General features: G+C 43.4%; 1 protein-coding gene across 1 annotated transcript in view; it reads left to right on the forward strand.

Moving 5' to 3' along the window:
• The window catches only part of SPIDR (scaffold protein involved in DNA repair), a 330,382-nt gene that overhangs the window by 162,632 nt on the left and 151,496 nt on the right, over positions 1-16,254 (forward strand). The window lies entirely within an intron of this gene.

Raw genomic sequence — 16,254 nt, forward strand, 5'->3', positions numbered from 1 at the left:
TCCCCTTTCTGCTCCTTCACCATATCCCACTCACAGTGGTTGTCCTTGGTCAGTAAGGACCCAGGGTTCAGAGGTGCATCTGTGTGAGTTCACCTCCCACTCGGGGAAGAAGGCACCTTGCTTGCACTTGCTCTGGCTGGCTCCTCGCCACTGGCTGCCCCACCAGCTGCATTTCCTCTCCACTGGCCGCCAGTCACCCTCTCCTGCCACCTGCCTCTCCTGCTGTGACCTCTGCACGTCAGTTTCTCAGGGCTTGTCTACATCAGAAAGTTGCAGCGCTGGTGAGGGGGTTACAGCGCTGCAACTTAGGAGGTGTACACATCTGCAGGGCATCACCAGCGCTGCAACTCCCTGTTTGCAGCGCTGGCCGTATTCCCGTTTTGTCTCGGGTGTAGAGGATCCAGCGCTGGTGATCCAGCGCTGGTAATCAAGTGTAGACACTTATCAGCGCTTTTCTTGACCTCCGTGGAATAAGCAGGTATCCCAGCATACCTGAGGAAGCCTCTCTGGTAATCAAGCTGGTCTCCTTCCCCGGTTTGCTCTCGCGTTCCCCGAACCCCAGTGCAAGCAGGTCTCCTTCCCTGCGGTTTGCAGGGGGGTTCGGGGAACGCGAGAGCAAACCGCGGGGAAGCTGGTCTCCTTCCCCGGTTTGCTCTCGCGTTCCCCGAACCCCAGTGCAAGCAGGTCTCCTTCCCTGCGGTTTGCTCTCGCGTTCCCCGAACCCCCGAGCAAGCAGGTCTCCTTCCCTACGGTTTGCTCTCGCGTTCCCCGAACCCCCGAGCAAGCAGGTCTCCTTCCCTGCGGTTTGCAGGGGGGTTTGGGGAACGCGAGAGCAAACCGCGGGGAAGCTGGTCTCCTTCCCCGGTTTGCTCTCACGTTCCCCGAACCCCCGAGCAAGCAGGTCTCCTTCCCTGCGGTTTGCAGGGGGGTTCGGGGAACGCGAGAGCAAACCGCGGGGAAGCTGGTCTCCTTCCCCGGTTTGCTCTCGCGTTCCCCGAACCCCCCTTGAAGCCGCCCAACAGCGCTGCAGTGTGGCCACATCTAACACCACTTGCAGCACTGGTTGCTGTAAGTGTGGCCACTCTGCAGCGCTGGCCCTATACAGCTGTACTAATACAGCTGTAACAACCAGCGCTGCAAAATTGTAGATGTAGACATACCCTTAGAAATTTTCAGGTGTTTGCGGGCTGGGCAGGAAACGCTGCCCATCTCAAGTAATTTCAGCTCTCTTTTGAGCATTTTAGCATAACAAAGAGATTCCTAATGAAGCCTGTTTAGCTTTTTCTTTGAACAATGGGGAGGAACATCTTAAACCAGACTGGGAGCCCTTAGAGAGAGTCCATACCTCTTGGCTGGAACACCTGTCACCACCTCTCATACTTTCACAGGGCTCTGGCATTTGAGCCCCTGGCTTAACGAGGTCCTTTCAGCTGAAGGTTGCCCGCTCATTTAGGACAGGTTAAGTACAGTTCTGCTCCCCTTTATTCATACAATAATGACAACAACGTTGGTAACACCATTGTACTACCCTTGCACCCAGTACTAAAGTGATTTGTAACCTACCACCAGCCAAAGTTGATCACTTTGAACAATACCGCTCTATCTGCTGGATATCTAAGCAGAGTAGATGTGTTCATGTAAATACCGTTTGCTCCTGAAGTCTTTCCCCCTCACAGCTAGCTGTCAGGGGAGAATTCATTCAGACCCTGCTTACACAAGAATGAATGATCTGGGAAATCCCAGCATCCTCCGTAACATGATTAGAAAATCCTGCCTTACTTACAAGTAGTTTGCAGTAATCAGTGGCAATTTTATCACTAACTGGTTCAAAACAAAGTTTAGCCCATCTTTCTGAAAATAATCCAGAGCCATATTTCATTTTATTTTTTTAAATGGTGGGGCAGGGAGAGGAAGAAAATAATCATTCACTAACCCTTCTCCCCATAAGTTCTCCACTTCTTACAGCCCTGTCTTAAATCCTCTTGAACTTCTTGGGGTACTTTTCAGTCCTTTCTTGTGGCTTGTCTACACTTGAAATGCTACAGCAACACAGCAGCACCACTGCAGCACTTCAGTGTTAGACGCTATCTATCTGCACCGACAGGAGGGGTTCTCTCACCCGTTTAGGTAATCCATCTCTCTGAGAGGCAGTAGCTAGGTCGACAGAGGACTTCTTCAGTTGTCCTAGCACTGTCTATGCTGGAGAGCTAAATCAGCTTAACTACGCCACTCAGGAGTGTGTGGACTTTTCACGCTCCTGAGCAATGTAATTAAGCTGCCTTAATTTTCTAGTGTAGACAAGGCCTGAATCTTTTCTTTGAGCCTTCTCCTCCTAGATTTCTTTTGATCTGTCTTCTGTTAGTCGGCACTATCTTCCGGCTTCCTCAGCACTTGGCTCAAGAGCAGTCCTCTTAAACTGAATCCAGACTAAGGTGATGATCTTAAGAAAAGACAAGTACTGTTAAGGTCATCTTTCCTCAAATTTTGTTTGCTTACTTGTTGGACTCCTCAGTGTATATTGGATCATCAATAGCTGTGGTGGCAAAAAACATCAGCCTGAAGATTGTGCTCATCCTCTTGGACACAGACCTGATCAAGATTATCCACACATGCACAACTTTCAGGCTTGATTATTAAAACTCGTATCTAGGAATGAAGCCTCACATCCAGAAAAAGCTCCAACTTGTACAACACCCATCCATCCATCTGCTTGCCAGCCTAGATTATAGTAAATGCATCACTCAAGTACTCCATTCTTTGTACCATTCAGAACAGAGTCCAATTCAAAATTTCTATCCTGATATATGAAGCCTTCGATGGGTCTGACCCCATCTACCTGAGAGTTTATCGCTCCTTCCATGACCATGACCTTGCACAGTAGCTATGTCCTACTGCAACAGCGAAATGGTCAGAAAAGATAGATATGGCCAGGGCTCCAAATTATTCCAGTCTCTCTCTATCTATGGTACTTGTATGTCCCCCATCACTGTAGTGTATGATCACCTCACAATCCTGTGACTTATTTATTCTCACAACACCCCTTTGAGGTAGGTAAGTACTATATTCACCCTCAAAATGAACCTCTGCTAGTAACACAATTCTACTTCATCCTGATCACATCAACACAAAGGAAACAAGTTGCAGTTCAGAGGTCGGGCATAGGAAACATTAAAATCTTGTGCTGTGCACCAAAAGAAGGAAAGTACTTGGGGAAAGACAGTCTTAAATGTTAGTCCCTCTCCTTCTGAAAAAGAATAAGCAGAAGTTTGCGTTTTGTGGAATATATCAGAATCATAGATGTTAGTGAAGAACAGTCATGTGGTCCATTCCCCTATCAGTGTAAGTATAGTAAATTGTGGCACTTCAAGACTGAATTTTGGCTAAGTAGTTGCACAGCAAAGAGATTGGTGCCTAGTAATGATGTCTCTTTACACTCCTATGTGATGTTTATCTATATTATAATAAAAGTCCAATATGTGGCACTGAATAAAAGCTCCAAATGATAGCAAATAATGCTGTAAGAAATAAATTGTTGTATGTAAACCTTGAGTTATCATATGTAACTGCTATGGGCACAGTGTTCCAGTTGCCTTAGATAATAAAAAGACAGTTGAGGCAGCAATAAGTGTATAATGTAGAAAACACCCTTGCTTCATAGGTTTTTTGTTTCATGTGTATCACATTCTATACAAGAATATGGACTACACTGAAGGCAAAAAGAACATGCAGTCTTGACAGCTTTCAGTATGCTATGGAATTTGTGCTGCTGTTCTGATAGGAGGGGCGTAACTCCCAAGGAGGATGTCAAAAATTATATTTAGACATTTCTTCTTCATATGATACAATCTGTAGTTAAAACATCTCAGCTTGTGTTTAAGTACAGGTCACATAACATTTTTATTGATATAATAAAGAACTTCAGTGTTTTATTCATGATCTCTGGGGCTGTGCTCCCAGACATAGTTTAGAAAATGCATGATATTTCTTTTTATGTTTAAAAGTGAAAAGTGAACCAGGATGAGCAGGAAGGGCATGCCAGTGCTGAGTGAGTCTTTTATTTTAGCAGTTTTTCAATGTGTCATGTTTGTTTTGCAGAAGGATCCTCTGGTTATTGCAGCATGCCCAACAAATAATTTGTTGCCTCATATTAAAATAAACAAATAAGACCATGGAAATCTACTAATTTGCTGTAAGAAGTTATTGTTGAGTCAGTTATATTCACAACATCTTTTCTCTCCTTTTCTTTCTTCCAATTGGAAAAAATATAACTTCTTCAAATAACCTTACAAATGCTATTTACCTTCCTTCCTCTCCTCCTCCCCCTCCCCCATCCCCTGTAAAATGCTAATAACATCCTTTTAAATTTCTGTGTTTTGTAGTCTTGGTTCTTCCAATTATAATATGTCTCCCATAATGCTGATAACAGGCAAACTACTTCCTGTCTTCACAGGCTTCCCTTTTTTTTACTTTATTTTTATTTAAGAACTCAGATGACATACAATCATTATTAATTGGAACAACTGCTTGCTTTTTTCCTTTTCAGAACAAGGGTTGGTAGCTCTGGTAGAGAAAATGCCGATACACATCTGTCCTGTACCTGACTTGATTTTTACTTTCTCTTTGGATCTAACCGTCTTTGAAGTAATTATAGAGTCTGAACCAGTATCCTGCCAATGTAACCACTTACTCCTTCCTCTGCTTCTCTGTGGCCTGATAAAGAGACTGTGGCCCAGTGCACTGATTTTAGGCGATAACTCGAAATTTGGCAGATACATTGTTTCTGGGTTGTGTATATACCTTCCATTGATCTGAGGAAACTCCGTTCCTAAGGTTTCCACAGAAAACAAAAAAACCCTCTCACAAATGAGCCTTTGGTTAAATGATGACACAACTATTTCCCAGTATTTCATTGTCAATATGCATGTTGCACACACAAACTGACTGAATTGTGGAATGTGATCTGTGAAGGAGCTGTGCATGGGAAAAGACATGCCTTCAGAGCAATTTGGCTTCTTTACGTATGGTTAAGGCCCTTTGCTTTCACTATTTACTCATTTTTAACTAAAAATTCCCAGGTTTTACAAAAGATATCTTGATTTTTATTAATTTTCACCCAAATTTTGGACCACTTAAGTACATGAAAATATTGATTATGTTAAAAAAGTACAATACGTTACATTACATTAGATCAGGGGTCAGTGTAACCTTTCAGACATGGTGTGCCGAGTCTTCATTTATTCACTTTAATTTAAAGTTTCATGTGCTGGAAATAATTTTAATGTTTTTTAGAAGGTCTCTCTCTATAAATCTATATATTATATAACTAAACTACTGTTGTATGTAAAGTAAACAAGGTTTTCAAAATGTTTTAAGAAGCTTCATTTAAAATTAAAATTAAATTAAAATGTTGATCTTACGCTGCGGACCCGCTCAGCTCACTGCTGGTCTGGGGTTCTGTTCACCTAGGCCAGCAGCGGGCTGAGTGGGGCCTGCGGCCAGGACCTCCAGCTGGCAAGGGTCTGGCTGCCAGAACCCCAGATCGGCAGCAGGCTGTGCGGGGCCGGTGACTGGGACCCCAGACTGGGAGTGGGCTGAATGGCTCAGCCCACTGCCGCTCAGGGGTTCCATCTGCCAGCTTCTGCCAGCCAGGATCCCAGCTGCCGGACCCGCTCAGCCTCCTGCTGGTCTGGGTTCCCGGCCCTGCCTACATATAGTGAGTACCTTCTCCCTGGTTCTGGCCCATTCTCTTCCTCTCTCTGCACTGAGCTGAGGGTGGGAGTGCACTGAGCACAGGGCTGGGGGTGAAGGGTCTGGCCAGGAGCTAGAATGAGGGAGAGGGCTCAGAGTTGGGGCAGGAGGTTTGGGTGTGGGGCACTTACCTGGGCCCATTTGGTGCGAGGGGTGCAGATGGGAATGTGTGTGTGTGGGGGTGATGCAAGAGCTCCCGTTTGGTGCTCAGAGTGAGGGTGGGGATGTCAGGGGTGCAAGAGTCAGGATGTGGGGGGTGCATGGGATGTGGGAGGGTGCTAGAGTCAGGGCAGAGGGCTTGGCACATGTGAGGGGAGTGCAGGTGTCAGGACAGGAGGGCTGGGTATGTGAGGGGGGTGCAGGTGTCAGGGCTGGGGTTGTGGGAGGGGGTGAAGGAGGCAAGCAGAGGGCTGGGTGTGTATGAGAGGGGTACAGGGCTCAGGGCAGGGGCTTGGGGGCTGTGCGGGGCTCAGGGCAAGGCCTGGGAGTAGGGAGGGCTGCGGTGCTCAGGGCTTTGTGTGTGTGTGTCTGAGGGGGTCAGGGCAGAGGGCTGGGGTGTGTGTGGTGGGGGGGTTGAGGGCAAGGGGCTGGAGGAGATATGCCCACCCCAAGGCCCTGCCTCTGCTTCTTCTCTGCCTCCACCAGGAGCAGCAAGCGCGCTGACTCTGCTTGTTCCCAACCCCCTTCCTCGCAAGGGCCATCAGCTGATAAGCTGGCAGGGAGGGAGAGAGGGGTGGAGGAGGGACAGGAACCCAGATTCTGCCCCCTTGCCCCCTAGCAGCTTTGGCCTGGAGCAGCGAACCGCAGCCACTGGGAGCCATGATCGGGCAAACCCGTGGATGCAGCAGGTTCACAAACTGGCCCAGCCCACCCCACCCCACCAGGGGCTTTCCCTGCATAAGCGGCGGAACAAGTTTGGGAACCACTGGTATAGAGCATTGTAATGTTCCAAATCAAAGAGCTGAAAATGGTGGATTTTTGTTTTTGAAAACTCATAGGAAATTCCATAGGGGAAAAATATATGTGAAAAGATCATTAGAGTTGCACGGTAATGCAGGCAAAGTTCAGGAACTAACAAAGTGAAGGTTATTTATGCAACCAGAACTCCTGCCTCCTTGTGCATGAGCATTGCAATACAGTTTTAAATTATCACATACTATTTTTCCTCATGACTCTTTCCTAATTCTTTTTGCATTTTGGACAGACAATGAAGCAGGGTTGTATGGCACCTTGATCTGATGACTAGAACACCACTTTTTTTATTTACCTCAGGAACTCTCAAATTAATTTAGTGTAGTAAATGGTCAGCGGCCTATTGAAAGAGAAAGCATGTTCGTGTGTTTTAGGCAACAAACTGGGACCCAGAAGATTGGGATTGTGCTACAGAGTTCCTGTATGAACTTCAGAAAATAATTTCTCTGTGCGTCAATTCTGCATATGTCAAATGGGGGGTATTGCTTGTCAAATTTGATAGTATTTCCCAGCTTTATAGGGAATTTGTGAAAATAAAATAATGTTAGCCAGGCATTCACATACTACAATGAAGAATGCTGTAGAAAAGCCAATATAGAAAGAAATAATTTCCTACTGAGTGCAGAGTTTGGGTACATTACGCCATGGGGCTGCCTCAGTTCCTGAAGCACCCCACAATTGGGAGAGCATAGAGAGGATTTAAAACTGCCTTAACCTACCTTCCCTGTGGCCACCTCTTAGAGGCGCAGCATGGATTCTCATCCATATTATATATTTGTATGTCTTTGGAAAATGCCTGAACTGATTTTATGTAATCTGCCCAAAGAACTTCACCTCTTGTAAATTCATCCCATAGGAGCTTCAACTGACAAAGTTTGGAGCATCTACAGGGATGGAGGGGAGAAGAAGAGAACAGAATGGAAAATGGATTTTAGCATGTGCAACCTATCCCCAGTGTACTATAGTTTACAAAAGAGAAAATCAATGTAATTTTTAATAGATTTTTAAGTGACTATTTTACAGTTTGACAATAAACTAATGTATTGGGTGTGTGTGTAATAGGATTTTATAAGTTTGTAAATGTTATTCACATGTATAGATTTCTTATTGAAATCCTAATGTAAAAGCAGAAACGTCAAGCCTACTGTATACTGTACAGAATATGCAGCCTTTAAAAGTCATTGTGCTTAAAAAAAAAACTTAAATAGGTCTTTGGAAGTGAAATTTCTGTCACAGGAAACTTTCATTACAAGAGAACTGCATTAAAATCCAGGTGTAAAGTCTCCATAGTGAATTAGATGACCCATTTTTGCCTTGGTCTAGATTTCCTGTTAAAGTTGCGATCGAGAGCATTCTTCCCGTATGAGGGCGAATGCCATTCTGATGTGTTTTCTTAAAAACTAAATCCAGTCATTGTGCTTGAATTTTGGCGTCCTGCCCACTCCGAAAGTACAAAGCAAACTTTAGCCTGCTACTCCCAAGCATGATATCCTCATTAAAGATCAGGGAAAAGAAAGGGGAAAACCCAAGGAGGGTGAAAGAGTTCATTTACATACTGTGCCAGAGGTCAGCATGTAGTTCATCACATGATAGAACTTCTATGCTGTTCTTACTCAAGCCATTGAGCTGTACTTCAGATTGCACTGAAATAAGGATTAAATTCCCTATATGTCAGCCAGCATGATAAAACTTCTTTGTAGCATTAAAATTGTAATTTTTACATCCAGTTTTCAAAATTAGTAACGCTTTCGTGTGAGTATTTGTGAAGCAACATAGGGGGCAGTGACAACGCTTGCTGTTTTAAGTCTTACCATGAGTATTTTCAAGATGAAGCGAATATTATTTGCCAAATGCCTGCAGTATGCTAGATGCTTATCTTCATATTTGTCTATAAAGATCCCTGTTTGCAGATGGCTTACAATCCATCTACAGAATTTATCAACACAGTAAGGGGAACGAGAAGCTGTTCAAGTTTACCATAATTTTTTTTCATTCTCTCTGTTTGGATTTTGTTTAAAGGCTAAAGATTTTCAGTTGCCTTGTTTTGTTAACTCTTTTTCAAGGGAGAAGTCTAAGGGCATGTCTTCACTACCAGTATCAAAGCACTGCCACGGCAGTGCTTTAACGTGGCTGTGTAGTCGCAGCACCAACGCTGGGAGAGAGCTCTCCCATGCTGGTGCACTGTCTACACTGCCACTTCACAGCACTGAAACTTGCATCGCTCAGGGAAGTGTTTTTTCACACCCCTAAGTGAGAAAGTTTCAGTGCAGTAAAGTGGCAGTGTAGACAAGGCCTTTTAGCAGAAGAATGTTTTATGGGGGACTAGAAGGAAGCAGAGGGTGGAAACATGATTGTTTTGGTCAAGAAAAAGGTTCCTGTAGTTAGGAAGCAGCATGGAACCAGGACCCAGAGCCAAGAGTGGGAGGAGACACAGGCCTTTTTTTTTTTTCTGAAAAATTTCCTGCCACTGCTACCATTTAGTTCAGTTCCACCGGTGGTAGCAACAGTAATAGTACAAGTGCAAACACAGAACTGGGAGCCTGTGGCATTGTAAGCACCATCTTTGAAGACCTGCTCTGAGAATGGTTAGATCATTCAGTATTCAAAAATATTGGTAATTGCACAAGCCTTGTCTACCCTACTACTCGCAACATCACTAATACTGGTGGGAAATATTTTAGGCCGGCCTACATTCACTTTTTGACCAGTATCACTATTTTGGTTAGGGAGTTGATTATTATTATTATTTTAACTGAAATAGTTGTAAAGTTAATCAGTTATACCAGCTTATTACCCATCCTGACCACGTATACCAGTATGAACAGGGCCGGATTTATATCTTACGCGTCCCTAAGCACAGCATCTTCAGCCTCCCCCTACCTACAGTTGACCTTCATGTTTTCCATAAAAAATGAAACTTTTAACTCACTTTTAACCTTTCAGGTGCTCCTAGAATGCTGGTGTGCCTAGGCACATGCCTAACAGCCTAATTGGAAATCCAGCCCTTAATATGAGCTATACCAGTATAATCTCTTTTATATTGCTATATCTTTCTTTGTACTAGGGAGGTTATACTGTTGTAGCTATAGCAGTGTAGTTAAAGTGGTAAAACTTGTGTGTAGACAGGGTCTTGACAGATTATGGTGGGCAAGAGGCTAAGTGAGACACATGCATGTATTCAGCTCATCCAAAAAGGCCATAATGGTTTGGTTGGGGCAAAATGGATTGTTGGAGAAATAGTTTTAAATTGTCCTCAAATGATGGTATGAGCTTTGCTTGTGCTGTGATGCTTGAGGAAAGGTGAAAGTAAAAATAATTGTTATGCTACTTACGGAAAAATGTTTCCACATGAGAGTTTTTCATGTTGAAGTGATGAACTTGACTTTGTGGCCCTTTATTATTTGTTAGTTTGAAGTTACTTTTTAAAGACAATTAGAGTTCTTTAAAATGATTTACCTTTCACAATAAGAAATCTCTGTAGTTCCCTCATAAAAATTAGAAATTTCAGGTCACACATTATTATACACAAATACTATGCAGTGTGGTCTACCTGAGCTTTATCCTAAATATCTTAGTATTTCTATCAATATGTTAATATCAATTGGATAGTTTTCAGCTCCTGTTTGTTTTATTTTCTAGTTTGGACTAATAGATTATTACTAATTTTTAGGAAAAACTACCATTCAAAATAAATTGAGACCTAGTTCCTTTTGATGTGCACATAACTAATTTTAAATGTCAATGGTTGTTACATGTGCTTCGTGAGACTATACTTCTCAAAGATTTTATGAAGCACTGTGGGACTTCTGTCTGTTGGGCCTAAGCTGAGAACATGAGACATGTTTATTATGATCTTGGTTGTTAAATTTTCTTAAAGATCAGAGTTTAATTTATAACTCTACATTCTAGTAACTAGAGCTTAGTTAAAGTGGAGCCAGTGACTGATTTCCTGTAACTTTTTTTTTGGAGGGGGAGGGTGTTAGAACTGAGGTGCTCCCCTTTGACTACACACGGAAATGTTTATTTTGTCCCCTAGTTTATTATTATTTATTTTAATTAGAGGACATATGAGTGCTTTCCACTTAGTAACTTCTCAGTGAGGAAGAACAGAAATGTTGTTATGTTCTAATAATTAATTAATTGAAAATATCTAACCTCAGAAAGAAACCAAGGGTTTGGTTTGTAGGATAAATTGGAGTTCTCTGGTCTTGGGAAGCCTCATTTTAGTTTAGGTAGAGGTAAGATCACATCATGAAGAGCAAGCTTTTAAAAAAAAAAGTCTTAATCATGACACAGTAAAATAAATTCCAATCCTGTATGATTGGGCTGTTGATCATATGGCCTGGTTTTGTACTCTTCTCAGGCAAAAATACCATTGACATAACTAGGAATCTTGCTTGATTAAGGGCTTCAGGATTGGGTCAGTGTTGATCTTAAATTTTGCTGAAAACACTTTTAAGAGAACACTTGACTTTTTTTTATTTAATCCTTGACCGTATATAATTAACATTACTGTTCTAACTTAGCAGCCAAGTTATTCTCCTGCAGGATTTCTGATTGCTTGGGTTCAGTGATTGCAAACGTGCTGTATTACACTGCATCATTGTTTTGAAATAAGAATTTCAACTTTAATGTTTGAGTGGTGATGTAAGACCACATTTCTTTTAATGTCATCTTTGCAATTGACACAGTCAGAAGTAAAGGCTAACCTTTCTTTAGTTCCACTTGGTTAACAAAGTACTTAATTTTACTTACGTCTGGAGTCTTAAGAGTTTATTTAAGAAAATGAAATGTGGAGTGAATGCCTAGTTTGAATGCAAGCTTTGTTTTGCTGCTTTGCTTACAAAAGGCTCTACCGCTCCTTTTCACACCTGGTAAAGTACAAAAGCTCAAAACAGTAAATGAGAGGAAAAAAGAAGATTGATCTTCTTGAGGTGGATGGACAATTATACCTTTAAACTTAAAAAAAAAATAATTTTTTTTTAGTAAAATAAATAGTCCCTGTCTGCATTAGAAAAATGTAACCCTGTATTCTAGCAACTTCTAGAAATGGTGCAGCTACAGTAACGTAAGCACTAGAGATTGGTGGTGAATGATTTTGTATCAAGTGAGAATTAAAAAAAAAAATTCTGTCCCAAATCTGGACAAAAGGTCAAACTCTGTTTTTGCAAACCAAAGTCTGAAATACCATTTGGGATCCAGTCAATCAAAATATTTCATTTCAGTGATTTCTGAAATGTTTAGTTTCAATTTTGACCTTTAAAATTTTTTTTCTATAAATGCACTTAATTTTGAAACAAAAAATAATGTCAATCCCCCAAATTGAATGTTGTTGCAAAGTGTCAAAATGTTCCGTTTCTTAATATTGGAATATTCAGCATAAATTTACTATGGTTGTGGCTCCTAGAGTTTAAACCCAATCTCTTTGACTTTACGTATATATACAAAAAAATGCATGGAATAATTTTTTATATTGGTGGGAATAGACAAACAGTGGAGCTACATTGATTAATCCTATATTTCTGCAACTCTCTGTATAGGCGACCCCTATTTTTCTTGCTCGCTTTACTCCCCTACTTCCCACCATTCAGAGAGCCTATCCTTTAAATTAATCATTTGCATTTTGTGTATACTCAGGTTATTAGTTTGATGAGGTTCAAATTGACTGTTGCATTGTTTTCTTTACAACATTCTAGCTGGGCTATGACATCTCTATTTGCTTTTATATAGTCTTCTTGTTTAATTAGATTAAGGATGGTATTAATGGAACCAATTCCCTTACCAAAAAGCAATTGTGGTTTAAAAATCTGTAAACAAGTTTTAATTGCTTTTCTGTTCTTTACAATGCAGTAAAATATAACAATGGGAGCGTCAAACTGATAGAGTTTCCATGTTGGAAAGAGTGCAAGACAGTTTGCTAGTTTAAAAAGTTCTTAATGAGGTAAAGGATATGGGTACCAGTGAGACCCCCTTCCCATAAACCTCAGAGGTTTGGTTGATATGAGAAACTGTTTGCGGCAGCTTTGATCTCCTTCTGCTCTAGAAAATCATTTACCAGGTCAGACTTCGCATAAATTTCTAACCCTTTCTGACATAACAGAATGAAGGGATGCTGGTGCATCAGGTCTAAATTAGGAAAATTAGGACCTATAATTCTCCACCAGTGTTAACAGTAATGGAGGTTGTGCTGTGGGTGTTTGAGTAGTATTAAACAATATAGTGGTTTAAAAAATCAAGAGTCCTGTCCATACTACAGCTTCTAACTTTGCTTCCACCAGCAGAGCTGCGTGGGTAGTGACTCTGGGTCTTAGACCATGTCTGCATGGAAAAATTGTGCTGACCTAAGTTATGTTGGCATACAACTGCCGCAGTTGTTATATTGCTTGTGTGTGTGCACTTTTCTCCTTGTATCAGTAGTGTGAATCCTCATCAGGAGTGCTTGTATTGACGCAGAATGCAGTGCACCATGGGTAGGTATGCATTGTGTGATTCACCACCATCCAGTGCAAGGTGTTTTGGGAAGATTTTGCAATGCTTAACAGCCGAAACGAGTTGCAAAGGGATGACTGGAAGCGTGGGTTCAACTTCCCATAATGCAGTGTTCTCCATCCCATAATTTCATCTGCATGCCATAATATTTCATACCTTCTTTTCAAAAGCCCCACAAACCCATTTGTCCCTCCTCGCTAGCCACCATCTCTGATGGAAGCATGGAGTCTGCGCAGCTCTGCACAGTTGTCATGACCATTGCTGCACAAAGCACCTAATCTGCAGTATTTGCAGAACCACAAGAGGAGCTGTGGGGAATATGACAGTTCTTTAGAGGCTAGATTTCTGCGCAAACATAGAAACAATTCAAGGTGGTTGGTGGCGTTCACAGAGCCTGTGGAGAGGGACCATCAACACCAGAATGGGGGGCAGGGTGCAGGGGACCATGGCCCTCCCACTTTTTGAAAGTGGATGGGCCTGTCCTGTCCACTTTTTGCCTCCCTGCTGCCCCTTGTCTTCCCTCCTGTGGATCCGCTGTGACGCAGACCTCTGCCTGCCTGGGATGGGAGGTCCAAGAGCAGCCCCTGGACTTTTTCCTGACTAGCAGAATACCACTGGGACTGTTGAAATGCCAGTAGTGATCACTGGAGACCCAACCTACCAGGGCCATCCATAGGCATACACAGCTGCGTAGGGCACCATGAAATTTGGGGCACCAAATTGCCCCAAATTTCATGGTGCCCTAGGCAGCTGCGTGCTGTATATGCAGAAGCACCAGCTCCGGCAGCCAGCTCTATGCCCCAGCCGGCCCCTCCGCAGGCTTCACCCACTGCAAGGGGCAGGGCCATCCCAAGAGGGATGTGGGGCCCACAACAACTCCGTCCACCCCGCCTCTTAGCCTTGCACCCTGCTCTGCGCCTGGCCTGCCCCGTTTCCACCTTTTGTCCCCCCAAGCCTCTCCTACAGTGACCTCGCGCTCACCTGGCAGCGGTGGGAAGTGGAGCAACCGAGCTCCCAGCTGCATCGCTCTGCTTCCCACTGCCAATGAGTGTGGGGGGTGGTCCTTCCCCTCCCCCCAGCGACACAGCTGGGGCCGGGGCTGAGGAAGTGGAGCGGGGAGGTGGGGGGCGGACCCCTTTCCCCAAGCCCTGTTCCCTGAGCGACATGGCTGGGGCAGGGGGAGCAGAGTGGGCTGGGGCCGGGTTGTTCTGCATCCTGCTGCCAGCACCAGGCCCCTGCTAATCCTCCGGGCCACTCTCTATGAACCCTTTGAGTGCTGTGTGTGTAGTAGGGTGACCATATCACCATGCTAAAATATTGGGACACATTGGGGTGCCATCAGCCCCACCCACGGTCCTCCCCCACTCTGTCCCAAGTCCAGCCCCCCCCATGTCCCTCCTCAGTCCCCCACCCACAGCTCACCTCTTAACCCCCCTGCTCACCAGTCTCTCCTATGGCACCAACTTCTCCGGTGCCAGGTGGGTGCTCGCCTACCCCCCGCCTCTTCCCACCTCTGCACCGCCCTCGCCCTGTCCCCATTCCACACCGTTCCCCCAAGTCCCCACTCCTGCCCTGCCTCTTCTCAACCTCTTCCCCTGAGTGTGCTGCATACCTGCTCCTCCCCCCTCCTTCCTGGAAAGTGCTAAGCGCCGCCAAACAGCTGTTAGGCAGTGGGAAGCACTGGAGGGGGGAAGGAGCTGGGACGTGGCGGGGGGAAGCTTGGCTGCAGTTTTTCCCCGTGGGTGCTCCAGCCCCAAAGCACCCACAGGGTCAGCGCCTCCCTCCCGCTAGTCTCCTTACCTGAATATCGGGACAAATGGCATCCCAATCGTACATTGATCGGGACATGGGACAAAGAGTTAAATATCGGAACAGTCCCGATTTTATTGGGACATCTGGTCACCCTAGTGTGTAGTAACATAACATTGCCAAAGCACCTATTAATACTGTTTGTGAATGATGTCATTATCACCCAGCATATGTTGTGAACTAATAAAGATGAAATATGTTTCCAAAAACACTTTTATTCCATTATAATCCAAATAGAAAAACATTTATAACTTAATAAAATTTAATAAATTAAGGGAAAAGAACTTATGAATAGGAAAGCACAGTCATTTCCTTTTCAGATACATACACCAATCGTGTCTTTCATACGTCAGTGTCTGTTAATGTCTTTAATGTCCCCAGGGATGGAGTGATAGGAGTAGTGCAGAGGTTGCTCATGGCATGTGGAATGTTGAGGGGGGGCGTAGGGAGGTCCCGATATACAGTTCTCTGTGGTGTAGTGTAGGTGAAGCTTAAGTGAAGATATCAACAGCTAGGTCAACATAAGCTGCCTTGCGTTGACCTAAATGTGTTGTATAAACCAGAGCTAAAACAGATTAAGGAAATTAAAAAAAAAAAATTCTGACTGGTTTTAAAACCGATTAGCGCTTCAGTGTAGACTGGTTTCATGCTGGTCCATACTATGGCTCCTACCAGTTGTAAAACAGATTAGCATTTCAGGAGAATTTCCCCAGAATGGATAGGCCCTTGGAGCCCAGTCTTGCTCCCATTTCATAGGAATTTCGGACGGAATCAGGTCCTTAAATTTGTACGTAGTTTACATTTTGAGGAAAAGAAGCCTATACCACTTGATGGTAGGAAGAACATTCTATAGTCACATATCCATATTATTTTAAAAAGGAAGTTTATTTCTATTTGAGATTCTAATTTGAGAAATGCCAACACTGATGCCTGTTTCCCCTCCCCTCCATCAGTATGGTATATAATTCAATTAGTTTTAAATACTGGTTCTAAAGCGCCTACAGAATCCTTTGTTACACAGGTACTAAAATAATTCTTTATGTGAAAATTCTTTTTTTTTATTTCCATGTTACTCAAACTTCTGTTTCTGCTTTTGTTTCTTGTAGAATGGAAGATAAGAAAATCAGATTTGTCCTGCAATTTTCTGGACAGGGCAACTCTTTTTTGTATTTTTTTTAATGAGTCTGTAACATTTTTTCCACTACTATGAGTAAGTTGTATTAACTTTTAACCCAG

The sequence above is a fragment of the Gopherus evgoodei genome, chromosome 2, assembly GCF_007399415.2.
Source record: "Gopherus evgoodei ecotype Sinaloan lineage chromosome 2, rGopEvg1_v1.p, whole genome shotgun sequence".
NCBI classification, from domain to species: Eukaryota; Metazoa; Chordata; order Testudines; family Testudinidae; genus Gopherus; species Gopherus evgoodei.